We start from the raw sequence: 12,193 nt of genomic DNA, 5'->3' as shown, positions 1-12,193 counted from the left end.
GCCATGCCTGCACGCCACTGCACGCCACTGCACGCCACTGCCCAACACTGCACGCCACTGCCCAACACTGCACGCCACTGCACGCTACTGCCCGCCACCGCCCGCCACCGCACGCCACTGCCCATCACTGCACGCCACTGCATGCCACTGCACGCCACTGCATGGCGGTTCAATCAAGCCGCAGTAAACTGGTCAGTTCCATATAGCCTGGGCCTTTGGGGTCACTCCAAAGTAGTAGGCTAGCGCTTTCTGTCTTTGAAATTAAGACTATTCTGGAAAAATTTAGAATACTGTTTGGGGCTGCTGAAAACTTCAAAGAGAATTCCACTCATCACCCCCAATACAACTGACTTTGAAAATTCCTTCTCAGTCACCTGAATCTGCAGCCAATAATATTTTTAATGTGGTTTAAGGTTTTAAATCATGAAATAACTTTATTGGGAGAATAAGAGGCTATGGAGTAATAGTATAAGATAGTTAAATGCTCATCTACCACAATATGAAATCAATATGAAATATTAAATGAAGAAATAGCGTTCTGAGCATACTCATACATTTAGAAGTATGGAAATGCAGAAGAAAGAACTAGGTAAATTAATACCGATTGCCTGAGGAGTTCTGCCCAATTCTTCCATTGGGAACATCTGGAAAAGTTGAAGAAACTATTTTTTAGGCTCTATGTAAAGGCACTGGAGAGCTACAAGGCAGTAAATAGGGCCAAAGTCCAAGAGAAGAAGGAGATCGAGAGAGACAACTACATTGAACTTAAGACCTTGTGTTCATCAGAAAAGACCATCAATGAGTGCAGATGCAAACTGCAGCGTGGAAGAAGATATCTGTAACCCATGAGTCTGGAAAGGACACGTAGCCGAAGTACAAAAGAACTGCAAATCAAGAAGAACGCAACAGAAAAGAAAAATGAACAAGAGACTTAAGAATTCCACACAAGGATATCCAATGTCCAAGAAGCAAATGAAGTCACTCACCCTCCTTTAGTCATCAGAGAAATGCAAACTGGAAGCACTTTGCAATACTCCTAAACCCCAGCAGAACGGCGAAAATTAAGATTACAGACAGTGCCAAGTACTGGCAAGCACGTGGAGCAATAGAAACTCTCATGCTGTCGGTGAGGATGTAAACTGGTATGCTTTAAAACGCAGTTTGCTGTAGTGCACTCAAGTTGGACCCACACACATCCCGTGACGCTGCAGTTCTACTCATAGGTAGATGCACACCAGAAATCCACGTATGCTTTAAAACGCAGTTTGCTGTAGTGCACTCAAGTTGGACCCACACACATCCCGTGACACTGCAGTTCTACTCATAGGTAGATGCACACCAGAAATCCACGCACATGTGCACCAGAGACACATACAAAAGTGTTTACAGAAGCACTATTTGGAGTAGTCAGCATTGGAAACAATCCACATGTCCATCAACCATTGAATGGATCAATAAGTTGTGCTAATTGACAAGTCTACAGAAATGGCAATTAACCAGTGCCAGCTACATGCAACACAAGTGAACCTCACAAAAATTTTAAGTCAAATAATTGAGGCATAACGATTACATAAGTGGTTCCATTTTTAGAAATTTAAGAAAAGCAAACTCATCTGTGGTGATAACCAGGGTAACATCACCTTCAGGGGGAAGGTGGGGAGGGTTGGAGGCACTTCCCAGAGGCTGGGCTCCACTGTTTTTTGGGGGGTTTTTTTGGCAGCTGGCTGGCACAGGAGCTTGAACCCTTGACCTTGGTGTCATCAGCACCATACTCTACAGAGTGAGCCACCAGCCAGCCCTTGTTCTATTTGTTGACCGGGGTGAAGTGATGCTTTGTGACTATATGTACCAATTAATTTATTTACTTTTCTGTAAGGTATTATTCTTCAATTAAAAAACATTTTTAAGAAGCAGGTAGATTTTTTTGGTTAAAGGAATAGAAAGAAGACATGTCGTGGACCAATTTGTGTGGAACTGATGGGACATTCTCCCCAAAATACCTTGTGTTAGTTAGGGATGCCTCTGATCCAAATGTATTTCCCTGCATCCCCACCAAAGGAAAAACACAAGTGACTATGCTGGAGGCCTGGGGAGAGGTGGGGCAGGGGGACAGAGGGCCGTAAGCTTTTATTAGGAGTCTTTAACATTGCTCAATATTTAACTCCATGCATACATTTTATTAATAATACTTAAAATAGACAAAAATAAAAATAAATATATACTTAGATAAAATTAAGACAATAACACATGCCTTGTCAGAAGACAGAGAATATAGAAAGAATTAGCCAGAATTTTAGATTGAAACCAAAAACAAACAACATAGAACGAAGAAACAAACATAAAACAAAGGAAAAAAAAATCAATGCAGTACGTGAATATACATGTGAATGATGTATAAGTTGATGGAAAATAGAATTAAAAGATAATATGAATCTTTCCATGAACTTTTTGAAGTACCCTCATGTGTTATATATAATGTTTTGCTCAATTCTATTTTTCTTAAGATTAAAGGAATTTTTAATCTGCTTTACTTAGCCATTAAATATTTTATTTCTTGATGGCCACAATAACTTCCATTTAGATAGAACTTTTATGAAATTAAACATTTTTATTTTACAGAAAATTTCATGGAAAGAACTCACTAAGGCTCCTGTGGTCTTCTCAGACACCAAAGTCCAGGCAAGTCTGACAAGGTGGCTTTATTCCTGAAACTCAGGGACCTGATCCAACAGGCTAGAAACCAAGTTTCTTTTCCCAGCTTAGACTGTTCACCTCCTCGGGCCCCTGTTTTCCTGTCTCCTCCCCAGGAAGGTTGCCTCACTGAGATGTGATAAAATCCAATGACATCATGTCTCATTGGCCACAGCCACACTGCAGGAAGCAGGTGCTTTGCCGAGTGCACGCCAGGGCATTTCTCTGCTGTGCCAACCCTAGATTGCTGTTCCAGTATCCCTCAGGGCCTAACACTTGAGGCCACCTTTGTGGTTTTTCCAGTGACCTTGGCCATTAATCAGATCCCAGTGCTTTGTCCAGCTGCAGCTGTGTTATAGAGCCAGAGCCTTCCAAGCTGCAGGTAGTGCCAGACCTGGAGGGGTTTGCAAAAATAAGTCACCAGTGGTTTCTGTGCACTGTGAAAACAAGAGACCCTTTTTGGAGAGGGAACTAGGAATCCCTCTGTGCTTCTAAGGAAGATGTTCAGGCTTAGGTGTCAAACAAAGGAGTAAAAGCTGGCATGAGGTGTCCCTGGCCAGAGAGGGCACAGCCTCCACCCTGCTCAGGAGTTCAAGCAGAAGCAGCCACAGAAGACTCCAGGCTTGCAATCGGAAGACCGAGGTGTACCCAGCTGAGTGCTGCTTAACCCTATGCAGCTTCAGGCTTTGGCACATTTCTGTTGTTGTCATGTTCCCACAGAATTAAGGTATGTAGAAGCAATTAGCACACTTCCTAATGTAAAATAAATGCACATTAACATGCAGTGGTGCAGAGAGGCGAAGCTGTGCTATGTAAGTTGACCATCTGACTTTCCCTGGTTCCACGGGTCTGCCTCCAGTTCCCCTGGTCTGGACTCTCCATTCTTTGTCCCTGGGGTGGATCTGACCCCCTTTGGAGGTCTAGGCAATGCCTCTGGACATCCAAGAAGAAAATCGCTAAGCTATTTTTAAAAGAAACACATACATAATAAAACGAACAAATTCTGAATGTACACCTATGTCTACCTACATCCATGTAAAAACTCTCTCTCAAGACAGAGTATTTTTTTACCTTCCAGTAAAGATGGCAGAATAGATGGTCCCCAGTGTCACTCTCTCCCACAAATCAACCAATTTACAAAAAGCAACAACAGCCAAGCTGGGGCCGCTAGAGCTCAGGGGAAGAGGAGAAGAAACCTACGGAGTGCATGAAGGCAGGAGAAGCCACGATGAGAGAAAGGAAAGACCGCTCCCACCATCTCGAGCCCCAGCTGCTTCAAGGCTGCTGCTGAGTGCATGGAGCAAGAGCTGGCAAAAGCCGCAGCTGTGCCCTTCATATGAAGTTGCTTGGAGGCGGCAGGGGAGAAGAGGGCTATGGTGGCCCCCAGGCCAGCAAGACCATTGACAGGGTTCCCATGGACCCACATAGGAGTGGGGAGCCACAGACAACTGAAAAAAGAAAAAAGGAGCCACTCAGAGGCTGGTGAGTCATCGCAAGGGACCAGCACATGACCAGCACTTTCCATGGGAAGTGTTTATAGTGAGGGTGGTGGGGGAGATGGGCCCACCAGGGGAAACACTGGGGCACAGCAAGGACAGCTGATCTGTCCCCCAATCAGCACAGGACCACTCAGAGGAGTCTGGTCAGGAATGTAGAACTGTAGGGGGTGCAGTTTGCTGAAAAGACTCAGGCCCAGACCAGAGTGTCCACACAACCCAGGTGTACCAGAACTCATGAGACCCAGAAGTACCTACAAAGTCAACCATTAAACCCTGAGTTGCACAAAAAGCCTTTGCCAGGGAATCAGCAGCAAAGCAGCAATTCAGCTCAACCACAGAGCTCAAGTGCTGGTCCCCACAGGAAGTTCCCCCATTTTAGAAGTGAGCAAAGGAAAACAAATTAGTTCCAGTGCAGAGTTTAAGTGTTGGGAACAGTGAATAATCCAATACAGAACTGAAAGAAAAAACAAAATACCCACAGACCAGAGACAGAGTTTGATATTAACTAGTAAAGCTCTCACTTCACTGAAGAACACCTATAAAACCTAGAAGGACTACCACCAAGCTGCTGCTGGAAGCACCCCAGGTCCCTGAGTGTGGATGGTAGGGGGCCGAGGGCCTCAGCCACACACCCTCAACATCCACAACCAGCCCAGTGACAACTACCAAGCCACCGCAGAAAGTGCCCTGGGTCCCGAGCAGGAGCAGTGGGGGACTGAGGGCCTCAGCCCTACCCCCCTGACATCTGCCTCTAGCCCTGTGACAACTCAGCCACTGCTAGAAGCTCCCTAGTCTCCCCTGCTGGAATGAGGGGGTCCACGGGCCTCGGTCACGCTCCCTGTCCTCCCCCCTCTTCCCACCTTATTCCCCCTCCTCCTTCCCTTCTTCTTTCCCCCAACTGCTCTGCAACAACATCTTAGAATGAGGCATGGAGCCAGGGGAAGCCAAACCCAGCCACAACTAGTCAAACTGCCACCACTGCCCTGGGCCCTACTGGTGTCCTGGAGTATGGAGCCAGGGGAAGCCAAACCCAGCTGCAGCTAGGCAAGCTGCCACCACCACCCTAGGGCCCTGAGGCATGAAGCTGGGGGCAGCTGAACACAGGTAAAGAGCACACCAAAAACACCATTTTCACATGATTAGCCCTCCAAAGCCTCTGCAGTTTTGATGACTACCACAGAAGCGGCTAATCCCTATAGCAGCAGTCACAGCCACTGTGCAGATGGCACGCCAGACTCTCAACTGCATCGACACAAGGAGAGGCACCAGTGGAGACCAAAAAAAGAAGAGCAGAAGAGGTTCTCTCTCTCCACGAAGTATACCTCACTGTGGCTCACCCAGAAAGGCTGCCCACTTGCTGGGATATCCTGGTTCTTTCCTCATGGCTGAAGCATTGCTCTAACAAAATACAAGGGACCCTGTGCTTGGAGCAGGCTTTAAGGTGTTGCAGAGCTTGCTGGGGAGCCACACAATTCTCTGCAGCATCAAAGGGATGACCTCCAGCGAGCTCCAGGGAACCATCCTGAATCTCAACTCCCCACAAGACTGTCTGCAACTGCCTCTGAAGAATAATGGCCTTTCCTCTGCCCTAATCGCCTGAGTACCTGTCACTTGCAAACTCTAGCCAGGAATCAGACAACAGGGAAGGAGTTCAGGGAAGGGGCCTGGCTTTGCTTCTCTGTGCAGAAGAGACCTTGGGAGGAAGAGGTGGGATCGAGGTGGTGCCAACCTCAGATAATCCAGAGCTCTCTCTAAGAATTGCTCCAGGCCCATGAGGGGGGTCTGCATCCTCCAAATCCTCCATGAGGTTGGGCCATGGTGTGGGAGTGTCCCCACAGGAGAGGTGCAGGGGCAGGAGGATACGGGCTTTGCCCAGACCTTAGAGACATCACCCAAGGTAGCCAAGGCAACCACGCACAAGAACCAGAAAGCCCGTGGAAGGCAGCTACTCTGAAGGGTGAAGCAAAGGCAGAAATGAGAGTAAACATTTGTAGTTGTGGAGTCGAGACCAGTCGGGAAAGGACAAGTGAGTCAGGAAGGAGACTGAAGAGGAGCACGCCGGGGCTCTGCGAGGACAGCCACCCACGCACTTGGGCCAGGCCGGGCCCTTCTCTCCGACCTGCAAGGAAGGGAGCCTGTGTGCCCCGCAGGCTGCCCGTGCCCAGATACGGGACATCTGCAGCCTGAGACGGAAGAGCATGTCCTGACATGACATGGCGTCATGGAAGCCTGTCAGCCCCACAGCCCGGAAGACCCTGAGCTGGACTGTAGATGTGGGGCGGGAGGAACTTTCCCAGGCGCGATGGCTAATTGACACAAACAAGACCATTATAGAACACAAAATGATTTGTGGGTTACAGAGGGTCATGGGTTGAATTGTGTCCCCTGGGAATTTAAATGCTGAAGCCCTAAGCCCCAGCGCCTCACAATGTGACCTTATTTGGAGATAGGGTCATTGTGAGTGGAATCGGGTAAGACGACGTCACACTGGACTAGGATGGGCCCTTAATCCAGTGTGACTGGTGTCCTTATAAAAAGGGGAAATTTGGAGGCAGACATGCACGCAGGTCACAAAGATGAAGGCAGAGATTGTAGTGGTGCTTCTACAAGCCAAGGAACTCCAAAGATGGCCAGCCACCCCCCAAGCTGGGGGCAGGCCTGGCACGGACTCTCCCTCCCAGTCCTCAGAAGGAACCAGCATTGCTGACACCGTGTTCTCAGACTTCTGGCCGCACAGTTTGTGGCACGTTGCCATGGCAGCCGTGGGAAACTGTACAAGGAGGATCATTTCTTATGGGCATGGGGTGAGGGACGAGATGTTCCTGACTGTTCTGATAATGGCACACAAGGGAGCTTGGGTGTGGATTGGAAAAGCACTAGAATCTTCCCATGGTCTCTCAGCATTCTGTTCCGTCCCCTGTCACTTCAGAATTCCTCTCACTTGAATACAGAAGAAGCCCTTAGCTAAGGGGCCCGAGGTGGCCAAGAAGAAGCCCGGGAGGAGACAGAGGACCCGTGGAACTGGGCTGGGAGCAGGCAGAGCTCTGCTCTAACACTCCCATCTCGTTGTCAGTACCCCAAATCTGACATCTGGATGAACAGTGTCCTTGGAGTCTGTCCCCCGAGACCTGTCCCACCGTCCCCCAGCCCATAACTTTGAGGGAGACAGAGGGAGAAGGCACAGTTCCTACCTGGGCTGCTGCCATCCTTCATCCAACCTTTTATCAGAACTGAGACCATGTTGCAAAATGCTCAAGATGGTCAAACCCTGTCATTCCCGGAGACCAATAGGCTCGGCTTTGAGTCCCAATCCTACCACGGATTGGATTTGTTACTTTAGGCAAATCAATGAACTCTTCTGAGCTTTGGACTAATAACAGGGTTTTATGAGCATAACCTGAGAGGTGACCCCTCACCCTGCATATTGCTTAGCAGCCACTACAAGCACAACCACCCTAGCTGCTGTCACTCGCTCTCCTGCTCCGTCCCCCCTCCTGAGATGTGCACAGGCACTCCCTGTTTGGTGCTGGGAAGAGCTGGGGGGAGGCGTATCCTCCTCCCAAGGCTAGTGGCTGAGCTGACCCCTTGGGACTGTCCAGGGCTGGCACTTAGCCCCACAGAGGCAACAGCAAAACTGGTGAGCCGAACGTGCTCAGACCTCTGGTCTGTAATTCAAAATGTGTTTGATGCTACACTTTTTAGATTTTAGGATGTTCTGCATGTATGATGAATGAGGCTGCGTATATTACATATTTCAGTAGAAACAGTGGTGTTTCAGTGGCATCATTAGCTAAGCCTCAACTCTCACGTCCCAGACTCTAGGGAAACCTCTTGGTAGGCTGGTGTTCAAGATTAGGTTTATCTGCTTATTTACACACTCGTGCTGTGGTGGGCTTGAGGATTTGGGGCAGGTACAAGACCTGACCATGAGATGGCAGGAGCTTTCACCAAACTTCATTGGGAAGGCACCTGGACAGATTTCATAGGAGGGGAAGCTTCTCACAGCAGGAGGCCTTCTGGCAGGGCCACCACCCAGACGGGGAAAGGGCGAGGAAGCCCCCAGGGGAGAGGGGATTGGAGGGGGCTAGATGTCATCTAGGGGGTGTTGCTCAGCAGCATGGTGGGGAGTCTCTGGGTCAGGGAGCTCCGAAGGGCAGCAGCCATGTAGATCTGGGTTTGCTTATGCATGGCGAGAGGATGTTGGGTACCATTTTGCAGGTTATGCAAAGCGAGCAGGCTCTAAATGGGCAAAAAATGTTTGGGCTCTATTTAAAGCAATTGGATGTATAAGAACTTGAGTTTGGTGCTGGCAGGCTTGAGCTTCAATAATTTAGGGGCCAATACACAGGGACTACCTTTCTTTTTTTTTTTTTCCTTTTTGTCCTTTTTCGTGACCGGCAACGGATCGCAACCCTCAGTGTCGTGCCCGTACCGGACCGGGACCGGCAACGGGATCGCAACCCTCGGTGTTGCGGCCGCACCTCGCTCAGCCAGTGAGCGGCCAGTCTGTATGTGGGATCCGAACCCTCGGCGGGAGCGCCACCATGCTCCCAAGCAGCGCACTGTAGCAGTGCGCCACCGGGCCGGCCCCGAGACTACCTTTCACCCATTTACACAACAGTCCCCTAAAGAATATCCCTAGCGGACATGTACAGGACCTTTGCCTGGCTCCTTTGATCACACCACATTTTCTGCTATCATGATGTTAACGTGGACAAGCCTAGTAGCTGCCCAGCTGAGTCCTCACCCAAACCAGCCCTAGTCCCTTGTGGTCTCAAGAGCAAGGTGAGCCCCCGCAGTGGTGGCAGGAGCAGCACGTGTCCTCAGAGACCTGGCAGCAGGAGAGTCACATCCCCACAGCAGGCCTCAGGATCCTGCCAAGGCAAGGACAGACCTGACATTTCAGGACATCAGCAATGGATAAGCACAGCCTCAGCTCACACAGGAATTGTTCAGTTGACAGACTGGTTTTTCTTTTTTAATCTCAGTGAAGCCAGATGACAACATACTTGATCAATGGACCACCTTGTTCAATGAATTTCCAAGTTGGTTCTAGAAATAAAAGCAAAATAATGCTGTCATAGCCATCATATGTAAGATGTTCATGATTGTAAGATGCTCTTTTATTTGGGGTACCAATAATAAATAAAAACACTGCCATTTAAACAACGAATGTCTACCGCATCTTGATTGTTCAGTGTTAAATATGAAAAAATATGTTTTAGAACTGATGAGATGTAGTAGTTAAAACTACTGCCTGTATATGAGCCCTTTGGCCTCGTTGGGCCTCAGTTTCCCACCCCTCACCCATCCTCCTACCCTCTGTTGTGACAGAGAAGGTCTCTAAGTTCCCTTTCTGCCCCTGCATCCTATGGCTTTGGTCCAATCCCTCCCTTGCGGGGGCTCAAAGTGCTTCCCATGCCCCATCACCCCCACTGGGGGATGGAGTCCCCCAGGGCAGCACGTTCAGAGGTTCATTGGGTCTTTCAGACATCTGGAGACAGCAGCACCTGCTTTTCTTAAAAATGGAACACACGTGGGGTACGGTCATTTACGGGAGACTGGAGTTGCATGTTTCTCAGTTTCCAGGACTGCAGCCAGCAGCAGCAGGTTTAGGATTAGGGCAAAGGCCAGGAGATTTGACCCCAGCCCCAAGAGGCCATCATTGTCCCCTTGACCAATCAGGGAGAGCAGGGCACACATTGGCCTTCCTGTCCTGCCTCAGGACCCCCACGTGGGCTGTCACCATGTGGCATTCCTGTCTCTGCTTCCTGCCATCCCCAGCCCCACTCCAACCAATGAAGTCAGGACCCCTTGGTGCAGGCCCTGGGCACTGTTTCAGGTGGTACCTGAGTGAACCCAAATTGAGGCTCATTGTTCTGACTCAGTAGTTTTCTGTCGTGGCTGGAAAGTGGAATCAACTGAGGAGGTTTTGAAAATCCCATGGCCACGCCATGGCCTAGGTCATATCACAGACCAATAGGGATCTGCAGGGTGGGACCCAGGCTGGAGTGTTTTGCTGACTGCAGAGTGCCCCAGGATTCTGCACCTGCCTTCCTCCCCCTCCACACAGCAGCCTGAGGAACCTTCCCAATGACATACCCAGGCATGTTGCCCTCCAGCTTAAAATGTTTAAATGGGGCCTTATTGCTTTCAGGATAGAATTCAGAACCAGTACCTTGGCTTCTAAGGCTGTTTCTTTTTTTTTTTTTTTGTCTTTTTCTGTGTCCGGCAACGGATCACAACCCTCAGTGTCTCCCCCGTACCGGACCGGGACCGGCAACGGGATCGCAACCCTCGGCGCTGCCCCCGCGCCTCGCTCAGCCAGCGAGCGGGAACCGGTCTGCATGTGGGACCCGAACCCTCGGCGGGAGCGCCGCCACGCTTCCCAAGCGGCGCACTAGCACAGTGCGCCACCAGGCCGGCCCTAAGGCTGTTTCTGAGATGCGTCCAACCTCCAGCGGGGGTGCCTGGGAGGCATCCTGGAGGAGAGCCGCTCCCCTGAGGGCCCGGGCTGTGGAGGCAGGTGAGGGAGGGTGCCGAGGAGAAGCATCCAGAACCACAGCGTGCACAGTCACAGCGCAGGAGTCAGCTTGGAACCCAGGAGAGGGTGCACCCTCATTGTGACACTCGTCACACTGTATTAAAATGGCTGTAAGGGCCAACCCTCTCCACACTCTGCAGGGACCCTGCTCTCTGTCTGCTGGCTCGTCTATTCCATCTCTGTGTTCTCGGTGGCCAGCACAGCGCTGGTCTGACACAAACAAAAAATACTTGTAACATCAGGAAAGGGGGAGATGCAGAAGGCCGGACTTGGGCAGGGCTGCAGCGCAGACCTCTCCATCATGTGGCACTGCTCTGGGAGTGGGAAGAGCGGTGGTTAGAACAACCACCAGGATTGATTCCTGACTCAGAGTGTGGAGTCTGTCCTAAGAACAAAGAGATGTTATTGAAGGGCTTTACACTGGAAGGGATATGACCAGATTAGTATTTTGAAGAAATGACCCTGCTACAACGATGGTGGTGGGTTGCAAAGATACTACCTGAGAACAGAGGAATTTAGTTTCAATTTTCTTTTTTTTTTTAAGGAATTCAGGCAGAAAGGGACAGGGCAGAGGGACCCCAGGACTCTGACCTGGGCTGGGCTCTGGAGCGGGGCCAGCACAGGAGTCGGGTGGCAGCTGCTCCGGGGCTGTGAAGTGGGGCGCCCAGGACAGCCAAGGCTGTGCAGGAGCCGCACAGGCTGGGGAGCCTCCGAGGCTGTCCATGGAGACCACGCTGGACCTCAGTTCTCCCATCTGCAAAGCTGGGATAATACTAGTGCCAAGCTCACTGGGTCTGTGAGGACTCAGTGAGACGACACTTGTCTCAGAGACTGGTACACAGCAGGCACTCACTACACAGGAACTGCTGCTTGTATTGCAAAGTGAAAGGGGTACAGAGGGGGTCAGTGAGAAGCAGGCAGGTTGGGGGTGGGTTGGAGGTGGGACTAGGTGAAGCCCTGACTTCTGGGCCCATCATCTGAAGGCTTGGAGGAGCGCTAAGGGAATCCAGCTGTTCTGCCCAAAAGGGAGAGATCTGAAGTTGACCAAAAGGAGAGGGGGGAGTCAAGGACGACCCCAGGATTCTGGAGCCATTCCCTGAACAGAGTGAAGAGTGGGCTTCGGATAAAATGACAACTTCTAATCCAAGGCCCCCATCCTCGAGAAGCCAGAGCTCAGGAAAGAGGCCCAGACTAGAGATACAGCTGTGGGGGTCATCACTACAAAGGGAGAGGCTGAAGCCAAGAGTGGAGGGGGACGTATGTGAGAAACCCGAGGGTCCAGGACAAAGGCCTGGAAAACACTGGGATTTAAGGTGAGAGTAGAGGAACACCAAAGGGATGGGGTGTTGGACCAGGAGAGAGCAGTAGCACAGAAGCCAAGAGGCTGGCTCCCAGAATAAGAAACACATCAAATAACCGTGTGGTACATGGGTGGATGGTTGGGTACATGGATGGATGG

The sequence above is a fragment of the Galeopterus variegatus genome, unplaced genomic scaffold (assembly GCF_000696425.1).
Source record: "Galeopterus variegatus unplaced genomic scaffold, G_variegatus-3.0.2 Scaffold2235, whole genome shotgun sequence".
Taxonomy (NCBI): domain Eukaryota; kingdom Metazoa; phylum Chordata; class Mammalia; order Dermoptera; family Cynocephalidae; genus Galeopterus; species Galeopterus variegatus.
The sequence above is the reverse complement of the archived record's forward strand: the minus strand, read 5'-3'. Positions refer to the sequence as shown.